This window comes from Leguminivora glycinivorella, chromosome 23 (genome assembly GCF_023078275.1).
Source record: "Leguminivora glycinivorella isolate SPB_JAAS2020 chromosome 23, LegGlyc_1.1, whole genome shotgun sequence".
NCBI lineage: Eukaryota > Metazoa > Arthropoda > Insecta > Lepidoptera > Tortricidae > Leguminivora > Leguminivora glycinivorella.
In genome coordinates this window covers 10,242,758-10,254,022 of record NC_062993.1, presented here as the reverse complement: position 1 = coordinate 10,254,022, position 11,265 = coordinate 10,242,758, and the positions used below count along the sequence as shown (strand labels likewise).

At 35.1% G+C, this 11,265-nt stretch overlaps 1 protein-coding gene across 2 annotated transcripts in view; it reads left to right on the top strand.

The window, feature by feature from the left end:
- The first annotated feature begins 302 nt into the window (after positions 1-302).
- The window catches only part of LOC125238367, a 31,860-nt gene continuing 20,897 nt past the window's right edge, over positions 303-11,265 (top strand). Inside the window, exon 1 of one of the 2 annotated variants that reach the window (XM_048145674.1) lies at positions 303-371. The gene's annotated coding sequence lies outside the window, so the exon portion shown is untranslated. Of the gene's footprint in view, positions 372-4,933; positions 5,111-11,265 lie in introns of those variants that run through there. The other variant, XM_048145673.1, reaches the window with a different exon arrangement.

Below are 11,265 nucleotides of genomic sequence, written 5' to 3'. Positions count from 1 at the left end.
TGGGATATCCCAAACTGCGTTGCGCTAACTTCATTCAAACCCGAAGGTCCTACAATATCTATCAACCACAATACAAAACACACTTTATTTGAACCGAACTAAGCATAAAATCACTTATTACATAACATTGGCCAAAACGGTACACCGAGTTACAGTTCTAGCAAAATTACGACAAGTGGAATTCTACTTTATGGTTCTTCAGTTACAGTTGTTTAATGCTTATGTTTGTGGTCAGGGTTGGGTTGATACAATACGGATCCAAGAAGTTGGTGCAATAGTTATGTTGTTATTATATAAGCTTGTTTGAGGCTTGGTTGCTCACTCTTGCTTGCAAACTATAGTGCATCGAACGTAGTATTTTAAGTTTTTAGGTGAGTGAGAAAGTGACATAATATTTTATTTATGAACAAGTGTTATGTGTATTTACTTATGTGTAATTACAAATAAGTGGGGTAAAACCGGAATAATGTCAAGTCTAATGAAAATAACAGTGAATCATTCAAAAACTCTTTTTTTTTTGTAAAAATACTTAAGAAGACTTACTTTTCTTAGCCACTGTTTTCTTGGCTTAGTAGACAAATATTTATTGGGTAAATAAGATACCACTAGAAGTTTCATATTGTGAACTATATGTTTTGTTGATAATAGACACAATAACATTTTATACTAAAATATATTATATATTTGAATTTTACAAATTAGGCTATTTATTATAACATTTTATCATAGGTACAAATGATATTTATACGTAACAGGGTACGTAGTTGAATGGCACAAACGCTCAAGAAACGCTCACGAAACGAAACGCTTGTAGATATCTATCTCTATCGCTCGTGCGTATTGGCACGACAGAGCCAGACTACCTTTCGCGGCGTTTCGTTGTCGTTTCGCGTCGGAGAAATGCCATTCGGCTACGGTACCTGATGGCCTAATTATTATTATCTTTTAATATACAACATCCCAAGGTCATTTAGGAGAAAGTATCCTGTCTCGGCTCACATTATTTCAGGTCAAGACCACGAACATATTATGAACGTTACATAATGGATGTGGTATTGTTAATCCGGTTATGTCATAAAAGCTTATTACGTAACAGAGTGCATTGACGCATAATAACAACATAAATGAGTCAGACTCGTGTCTGCAACTTAATTTTGACATGTATCACTATACATACTGTATTGGCAAAAGGGTTAGGCAGAGCACATAAAAGTGCTCAAGTTTGTGCTACTCTAAGCAAATTAGGATTTGAAAGAAAACGAAATTGTGATCTTGCAGTGACACGTCTTTCTTGCCTACCGCACCATTTATCCCACATCCCACAGTCGACTTCTACGACACCCGCAGGAAGAAAGAGGGTGGTGAAATTCTAAACCCAACACAAGGGGTAAATAATTGCCCAAATAACAAATACAAGATGTATCAAAATTACGTGTGCATCCGTTGATCCGTCAGTATCTATTTCATTTCGATTTTATCTGGTCCTTATTAAAAATATTTTTTAAGAAAATAAGACCGCCGCTTTTGGGGTTCTGTTGAAAGGTACTTGCGAATGTTGGATTATGTAGAAATGTGTAGGTATTTTTTAAAACTGTTTTTAATGTAAATCTTTGATTATTTGATGGAAACATAAATGAATATGATCCCATCATCAGAAGTGGGTTCTGATGAAAATGGGACCAATCTGTATGCACATACATTCAATCAAAAAAAATTTCAAAATCGGTCTAGGAACGACGGAGATATCGTGGAACAAACGTTAAAAAAAACATATGTACAGACTACTTGAGAACTACCTTCCTTGAGATTTGGGGCGGCAGCGGTTAAAAAGTAGGACATTTGATACATATCGTTTTGAGCGCTAATATTTGACATATTTTAAATTTCGAATCGGCCCATTTATCCGTGTTTGTCTAGTAAAAGTAGGTAAATATTTGACCTAAATGATACCGAATCCACAATTTCAAAGATAATTTTATTTTGTCACTAATTAAGAATTCAAATCGCGCTTGGACATTAACGCTCAAAATGGGACCAAATGATTCATTTTTGCTTTACAATTTTAAGGCCCTATTCGCCAAGCAATTTATTTTCAATCCAGTTTAATAATACACTTAATTCTTTAAGAAATAGAGCGGAATTTTGAAGTTTGAAAGCTTGGCTGTATCGAATTCCTCTGTGGATTATGAAGCCGTTAGACTTGGACGTGATTAAGATATTTTATTCGTTTTTTTAGTAAAATATTAAAAAGAATGATTACATTTCATAAATAGTATATATACCTATATTGTATATTAAAAAACTATGGAGATAGTTGAAGGGATGGAGAGTGACATACGCTACTTTTTGTCTCTTTCTAACCCTCCACGGACAAAAGCTAGTCTATCATAATAAAAATTTTCGCCTATTTAACAATCTTGTCAGTTGACATGAGACTAACATTATAATATTGTAAAATCAAACAAATAAAAACTTTGAAACTAGGCGAAATTCTAGAAAAAAATATATGACTTTTTAGGCCTAATTTAGACGGCGTGTGAACTCGCATGCGATTTTAGTTACATTGCGGGCTGTTGAGGTTACATACAATTTTGCACATCCATCAAATACCGCAATGTAGTAAAATTTAACGTATGCAAGTTCTCGCGCCGTCTAAATGGGCTCTTAGTCTCGAAATGAGGTCTCGAAATGCAGTGTTAAAAATATTCAGTTTACTCATGTCACACCGTGTACAACAGGGATGACGACTACATAAAAAAAATGACATTCTGTTTAGTCCGTCCGTTAGATCGTCCAAAAATACTGAACACATATTTTTCGTTTTTTTCTAATTAATGAAAAAATACAAAGATATGGAGTATCAAAGTTCCGGAGTGGGGGCTTGTGTTGTGACGTCACTTCTAAGTAAAAATTGTACCTAGACGTGACGTCACGCGAAACTTCAACGCACTGTACTGTCGTCATTTATCGTTTACGAGAAAAAATAAAAAATACGTGTCTAAAATTCTTTGATAATCTAACTGACGAACTAATTAGTTTTTTTAGTCGTCTCGCCTATTGTTTACGAACAATGTATTGTGAATCTGTAATGTCATGTGACAATGGTCAGTGTAGTGAAATAGGGGCATTGACTTTTAAAAGACCTCATGCAAAAACTTCTCGGTGAAAGTTTGGGACATCAATGTCACCAGACAAAGTCAAATTGTGCTATTAAAAGTAAATTTGAGCAATTCCCGTTAAATTAGATTAGATTAGATTTATTTATTTCATGATAAAAATTACCTACACTATAAATTTGCTACATGTCAAAATTATGTTTATCTTCTCATCACGATCATCAAAAATTACATAATAGATTCCAAAAGTTAAGTTAAGTTTATACATTTGGATCACGTCTACAATTTTGATAAAAATTGGTAGGCTGATCTGATGAGTCCATAATGCTGAGCTAGATCCACTAGGTTTCCCAAAATGGCCTATGTAGTTTGTATGTAACCTTCCTTTTTTGTTACCAGATTTCTATACATTTTCTGTAACAAAAAAGGAAAGTGTCATACAATCAATCTAGGTCATTTTGGGAAACCTAGTGGATCTTGCTCAGCATCATGGACTCTATCAGCCTACCAATTTTTATTCAAATCGGAGACGTGATCCAAATGTACAAACTTAACGGGAATTGCTGATTTGGGGTAATCCAAATAGGTAATAACTGTGCCTTTGAGCGATTAAGTCCCGTTTCAGTTTTAAGACGACTTTATTATACCGACCGATACGGCATAGCACATAGTGACCATGCCTGCTAAGCGTGGCCTTGGGTTCAAATCCCGTTAAGTGCATTTATTTGTTTCATGAGCACAGATATTTGTTCCTGAGTCAGTTTTCTATGTACATATATCATATATGTATATCATATATATCGCTGTACCACAGAAGCGGCGTTATTTTTGTTCTTAAAAATTATTCCTAGAGTAGCCACAACACATCTTGAACTTAACCTGGGACTGTGTAAGAATATCCTAAATATTAAAACATCAAAAAATTGATACTACTATAGATCTATAGAGTTGTTTAATAATGCTAGTAACAAAATAATTTTTTTTTTTCAAAATAACAATGTAACGTAAACTTGCACTGTAACAAGAAAAAAAACTGTTTCCTTTAAGTCTTTCTACGAAAATATACTTCGATTAAATCTCGTAACAATTCATGAATAATGTTAACCGGTTGACTGATTTCGCGCCATTTTTTGTTTTCCTTGGTACCTAGCCAAATTCACTATGGCTTATGCTTCGCTAGCTAGCTCTCCCTGCTCTTTTGTAGTGGCGCGACAGAGACAGACTGCTTTTCGAACGCCACGTAGCGACAACGATTGTCACTTCGGCTAGTCTTGTCTACTAAGTCATTCACTCCCAGCGTCTCCACCATAAATCTAACTTTATAACAATATAAATTAAGTCTCAATACATTTGTCAAAGAAACAAGACCACGGTAATACGTGACGCGAGTAACGTCAAAGTAGACTCCCGCGCATTCGAAAACAGACGCGTACAATATAATTTTATCCGTAAATTCATTGAAACACAGTTCATATTGCTTGTGGTTTTGTATATAGCAGTCTCGCTCTACTTTCGATGTTCAAATATTCCCGTTAGCTATGTGTAGCGGTTCCCTCATTGGCCATACAAGCCGTCTGAACAACCTACTAGCTAAAGAAGACCGTTTCCCTTCGCCACTTTCATTTAAAGAAGTCTTTTTAAATTTAGCCGGTTAATCAACTTTAGCCACACACAATTTCCAACTCACTTTGCAAGTAAGACATAGTTAATAAAAGCTAGAATTGATTGCATTACCCATTCAGATGACAGCGTACAGTTTTTGAACTTCATTTTGTACGCAAACGAAGATAACTTTGAACGTGTTCTGTGCATTCTCGAAGTCTTATCTCTAACAACTTTAGACTTTAGAGAAGAATGTATAAAGTCGAATTTTGTGTTTGTGTGTCTAGAATTTTAGACATAGTTTAAACTAGATACGTGAAAGTTTTGCAGCGTGGAAGAGTTTTGTTATCAAGTTATCAAATAATGTGATTTGTTAAAGGATTTGTCATGATGTAAGTGCCATAATCAGTAAAAATATAGAAAAACACTTTATAAATAAATATTAGATAGGTATCATATTGACCGGGATATAGACTGTGACAATATAAGTCTAATGAAATTAACCGTGAATCATTCAAAACTCTTAAGATTAGATATATGAAACAAAGTTAAATAACAATTTATGGCGTTGTTCAGAAACGCACTAAATGTCTCAATCTGCGATTCTGCGAGGTAATGCTGCCAGCATCTACGGAACATTGCCGAAAGGAGGCTTTTTATTTTAGTTTGAATGGGCTTTTATTTATTGCCTTATTTTTTATTTAGGGTATTTTAATTTTAGATCAATTTATATAAAGTTTATAATTTTGTGTTGAAAATTAATTACTTTATTCATTATTTCTGCCTTAAAATAATATATATCGTTTAGATATCAATATTTGTTCAGTTTGGCAGAAAGGTAAAATCAAATATAGCAATTAAATTATTAAAAAACCGGCCAAGAGTGTATACCCGTATTTTTTTTTTTCAAAAACTGTTCAACCTATCAAGTTCAAAATATTTTTCCTAGAAAGTCTTTATAAAGTTCTACTTTAGTATTTTTTTTTTCATATTTTGTAAACTTAGGGACCTTATGGTTGAAAAGTTAGAGGTGGGGGGACATATTTTTTTTGTGGAGAGATTATATTTCCGATGGGTATATTTCCGATAATATTAAAAATATCAAAAAATGATTGTAGTAAACTAGTAAACCCCTACTCATTTTTAAATACCCATCCAACAATATATCACAGATTAGAGTTGGAATGAGAAAAAAACACTCCCCACTTTATGTGTAGGGGGGGTACCCCGATAAAACAATTTTACCACTTTGTCGGCGTGATTGATATAAATACATATTTATTGAAACCAAATTTCAGCTTTCTAGTGCTTATCCGCGGAGGGACGGACGGACAGACAGACATGGCGAAACTATAAGGGAACTTGACTACGGAAAGTACGGAACCCTAAAAAGAGATAGATTATCATTTTCTCTACACAGTCAAATATTCACTGATAAAAATTCGTGTCATTAGTGAAGCGTAAGGAGTAATATGTTGCGCTGTCAAATCTCCCTATTAACTGCGACAAAACGAACCAAATCAAGCGCCATCGTAAATGACACGATTTATATCATGCAAGTAACATTGTTGTATTCCATTTCCTCTTGAACGAAACTAACCACTTTCCTGTACAGTCAACAACACAGCTGTCAATACAGACAAAGTGCAAAAAATGTGTATAAATACTAGGGATGTACCGACTACTCGCCGATCCGGCCACATTTGTAGTCGGCGATTAGTCGGCAAAAAAGGCCGATTAGTCGGCACATTATAAGTGATAGAAAAACAGTACAAACATAAATTAACAGCTGATATTGTTGTATTATGAACCTATTTGTTATGTTGTTAGTCAAAAGAACAACAGCGGTAATCACAGAAAGAAATGTCCTACCAAGGACTAACGGTTTCCTAGGCAGGATTCCTATACCCACTTAAGCCAAACCGTTTGTTAAAAATGGAAATTGTATATCAATATTCTCCTTGACCTTTGAACCTTTAAAAAATAATGAAAAGCGCCAACAAACGATCGATGTAATTTAAAAAATTTGATAAATTACTCGAAAATTATGTTCCGGCCGACTAGCCGACTAATCGGCCACCCAAGCGCCGACTAGTCGGTAGTTGGCCTAGTCGGCCAAATCAATAGTCGGTACATCCCTAAATTTATATAACTTTATTGCCTGTACATTAAGGTCTATATACATATTTTTGGAACTTTGTCTGTATTCACAGCTGTGTTGTTGACGGTACATACGGTACTTATGTTAATTAGGTAGGTACTTGTTTATAATTGCAATGAGGTTGTAATAACCATATCGCCCCTCTAGAAAACCGCTACACGGGTTAATTAGTAGGGCTATCATTTATAAATTAACTTTCCACCACACCAACTGGTAAAGGCTTACTTTGCTATTCGAAAACAAATAGCAAAATTGCATTTTATCCACAAGTAATTTCATAAGAAAATTTACTTGATGTCTTATGCTGGCTGTAGAATTTTACCTATAAAATTATTTTGAATGATAAATATTCAATAAAATTTGATGGATTTGATTTATTTTGATGTTTTATAGTTAGTATTTTGTTCGTGTTGGTGTGGTGAAAAATTTTGTGTTTCACTCGGCGGCAAAGTTTGTTTAACCTTCGTGCCTTGAAACCCTCGCAACGCTCAAGTATCCACTTTTTGAACCATCCGGTATCCGGTTCTTGGAATTGGAATCTTTCGCATGCTCGGGTATCAATAATTGGCACGTGCGGTTAAACATCAACTTTGCTCTTTGTAAAACAAATAATTATTGAATAAATGTTATAAAAAGTTGAAACCATAAACTTATTCAGTTTTTATGTTATTACGACGTGTAATATGATGAGAATTTTCTCTATCTACTGCCCACATTATGTACTTATACCTATTATTTAATTTGTAACGCGAAAAATATTCGTGCTTGGAACGCGAAAAATATTCGTACTTGGAACGCGAAAAATATTCGTGCTTGGAACGCGAAAAATATTCGTACTTGGAACGCGAAAAATATTCGTGCTTGGAACGCGAAAAATATTCGTACTTGGAACGCGAAAAATATTCGTGCTTGGAGGGTTACTTGTTTGTTTGTTCCGCTCGCGGTGGAGACCACTGGGTGTTGGTGCTCGGAGGCTCGGGCCTTCTTTTTGGAGCTCGGGAGTCGGCTGAGGGAGAGGGGGCTCGATCCCCGCTCCGGGTCATTCCTGGTGCAGAGGTTATCGATCGCGGTCCAGCGCGGAAATGCAGCTAGCGTCTTGGGAACCTTTGCACCTGGAATAACTCGTATGGGGTTGTTTGACTGATTGTTGTTGTATTTTTTTTTAATTATTATTATTATATGGTAAATTAACTTTGATGGATTTGTATGTTTATTGTTGCATATTAAAATTATTAACGACATTATTTGAGACAGCATGCATGAATACCATGTCTAATATGTAATAACTATCCTTTGTCAATTTCTGGTTTCATTTACAGTAAAAAGAGTTGAAGGGCCTCATCTCTATCATATCAGCCCTTTATCGCTCACTGTTAAGCATAGGCATCTCTTTTAGGACGCCACTTATCCCGATCTCAGGATGCTGGTCTCACATTATGACTGTCGATTTTTTTTGAAGGGCCTAACTTAAATTTAACTTCATGTTTTTTTTTTCAATATCGTTAATAAATATCGACTTGGTGTTTTTATCAAATGTAAAAAAAAAATTCTTTAAGGATATTCCTAAAGATATTTTTAAGAGGTCCAATTTCGTATATTCGACGTTACAAATAATAAAGCTATTTTGACACGGATACATTTATTTAGGCCGAATATTTGGCAAGGCCGGGTGTAACGATGTCTTGTGTTGACATGTTTCACGGAATATAGTCGTATGTAGACATAGAAAGGAAAAAATATAGACGGAAGACGGAACGTTTTAAATAACCATTTTTGGCCAGATTTTTTTTAGGTTTCGTATTTGGAAAAAAATTAGATATTAGACTTATATTGACCGGGATATAGACCGTGATTACCTTTTTGATTTTTTTGATTTTTGTCGAGCTCCCGATATTTCGACAAAAATAAAAATAAAAATCAAAAAGGTAATCACGGTCTATATAAGTCTAATGAAAATAACCGTGAATCATTAAAAACTCTTAAATTAGATATTGTTCTTGAAAGGACTTTAGTTGATTTGGATCTTTATCACGTGTTCACTTCATGTCCATACATATTGGGTTAAGCAGGATCTAAATAACCTTATGTCATCATGTACATTGATGATGAATTAGTTGATAACATACACTTTTGCAGCTCACTGTACGCTCTCAAGCATACCGTATACTGATAGAGACAAGATCTTCAATTATTACTATGGTACCGCTTTTCTCTTCAACTTTATGAAATTTTAACTTTTTGACAAGCAGAAACGTCTGCAATTTATCTGCAACGTCTGCTGGAATTTTCCACTTTTAAATTAGTTTAAGAAGTTTTAGATTCATGAAAATATGCAATTTTTGGTGACCAACTGGCAAGGCTGGGAACCGGTTTATTTTTTACCGGTTAAAACCGGTTTATTTCGATTTTACTCCGAACTTTCTAAAGAACGTTAATAAACCGGTTTTTCGACGAGCGGCGAGACGCGCCGGCGCCGCGACTTTTTTGTTTGGTTAGAACAGTATTAATTACCTATCATGCTGCGGAATAAACCGGTTTATTTCATTTTAAACCGGTTAATCTAACGAAACCTTTAAGAAAGCGTTCCCCTATAAATAGCGGTTTTTCGGGCGAAAACGAAATTTAAATGTTTTGCCGGAAGTACATGATACGACCGGTCTGGCGCAGTCGGTAGTGACCCTGCCTGCTACGCCGCGGTCCCGGGTTCGAATCCCGGTAAGGGCATTTATTTCTGTGATGAGCACAGATATTTGTTCCTGAGTCATGGATGTTTTCTATGTATATAAGTATTTATATATTATATATATCGTTGTCTGAGTACCAACAACACAAGCCTTCTTGAGCTTACCGTGGGCCTCAGCCAATCTGTGTAAGAATGTCCTTATAATATTTATTTATTTATTTATTTATGATAACGGTTTGAAAATTTAACCGGTATCCGAGCCTTGCCAACTGGCTATCCGGCGTACATTGACGTGGAAAAGGAGTGCCATGATGACGTCATATACCAGTCATCTAAGGGATTCTACAATCTATGTATTTAGTAAATAAGGGTCACATGTCACGTGCACACAGGTTTTGGGTGATATTTGCTTGTAAGTGTCTAATTTAAGAGGTAGGAACGTGTTGTAAAATTGTGTAAATATATATACCAGGTGACGTAGCCGAATGGCATTTCTGCGAAGCGAAACGAAAACGAAACGCCGCGAAAGGTAGTCTGGCTCTGTCGCACCAATACGCAAGAGCGATAGAGATAAATATCTACGAGCGTTTCGTTTCGTGAGCGTTTGTGCCATTCGGCAACGCACCCTGTAGCCACTTATACCCTGACTAGTGTGAAGAGGATTGGTTACAGCCAATTTTCAATTTGAACATTTTGGACACAATGTTATGTCACTACTACCAAGGATTATTTATATAGGATTTACATACTTCGTACTAAGAATCGTACCTCCATTTTTAGCGCCACCTTTTATATACTATCATAACTACACTGATGACGCCTACATTTTTTTTTTTTCAAAATGTGTATTGACGAGATATCATGATTTTAAAATGAAGAAATATGTCATTTATTCTTATAAAAAAAAAAGACGCAAAAATATTTGGGGAAAATATGATTTTGGCCACTTCCAGGCTGCGAACAGCGCCATCTAGAGGTAGTTTTAAGCCTAAAGGGCCCATACATTTCAGGACTACGCTTTTTTGTATTGGCTTCGTCAGTCCAGTTATTAAATCGTTCTTGATGTAAGTTAGCAAATCGTCACTACTTTGAAAAAATGTCGTATCTCACGCTGCTTCTCAAAGTTAAAACGCAGTAAATCTATATTCCATTACTTACTACAATTTTCTTTTCATTGACAGACGAAGATACAAGTTTTTCTAAAGTACTTAGTGACGAAATATCAAGTGTTTGGGTGGTAAAGGCCCATGTGGATATTTTGTGAGATTCAAAGACTTTGTTGCCTGTTGTTATTGAGCCGATAAAAGCAAATTCTTCGGGAAACCTTCTAACTTTCCTTTAATTTTGTACCGAATTTTGCCTTTGATACAGAAGACTTTGTAAAGGTTTTTCTCTCGCTTTTTGTTCGATCAGTATTTTCTATTTTGTTTACTATTTTCATGATAGAGAGAATCCGATTCGTTTCGCGATTTCGATTACATAAAAATGAGAAAGAATTTTGAATTTTACATATTTGTGGTGTAGGTACATTAAAAAAAAAAGAAACTTTCCTTAATAAATAAATACTTACTCTTATCGTATGTACAATCTTAAATAAATAAAAATTAAAAATTAAAACCTAATCGAAAATAAGTACCTCCACGATCCATACCGGGTGCAGAGGTGCCCATCAAACTTACCGCATTACCACGTTGGATGGCTAT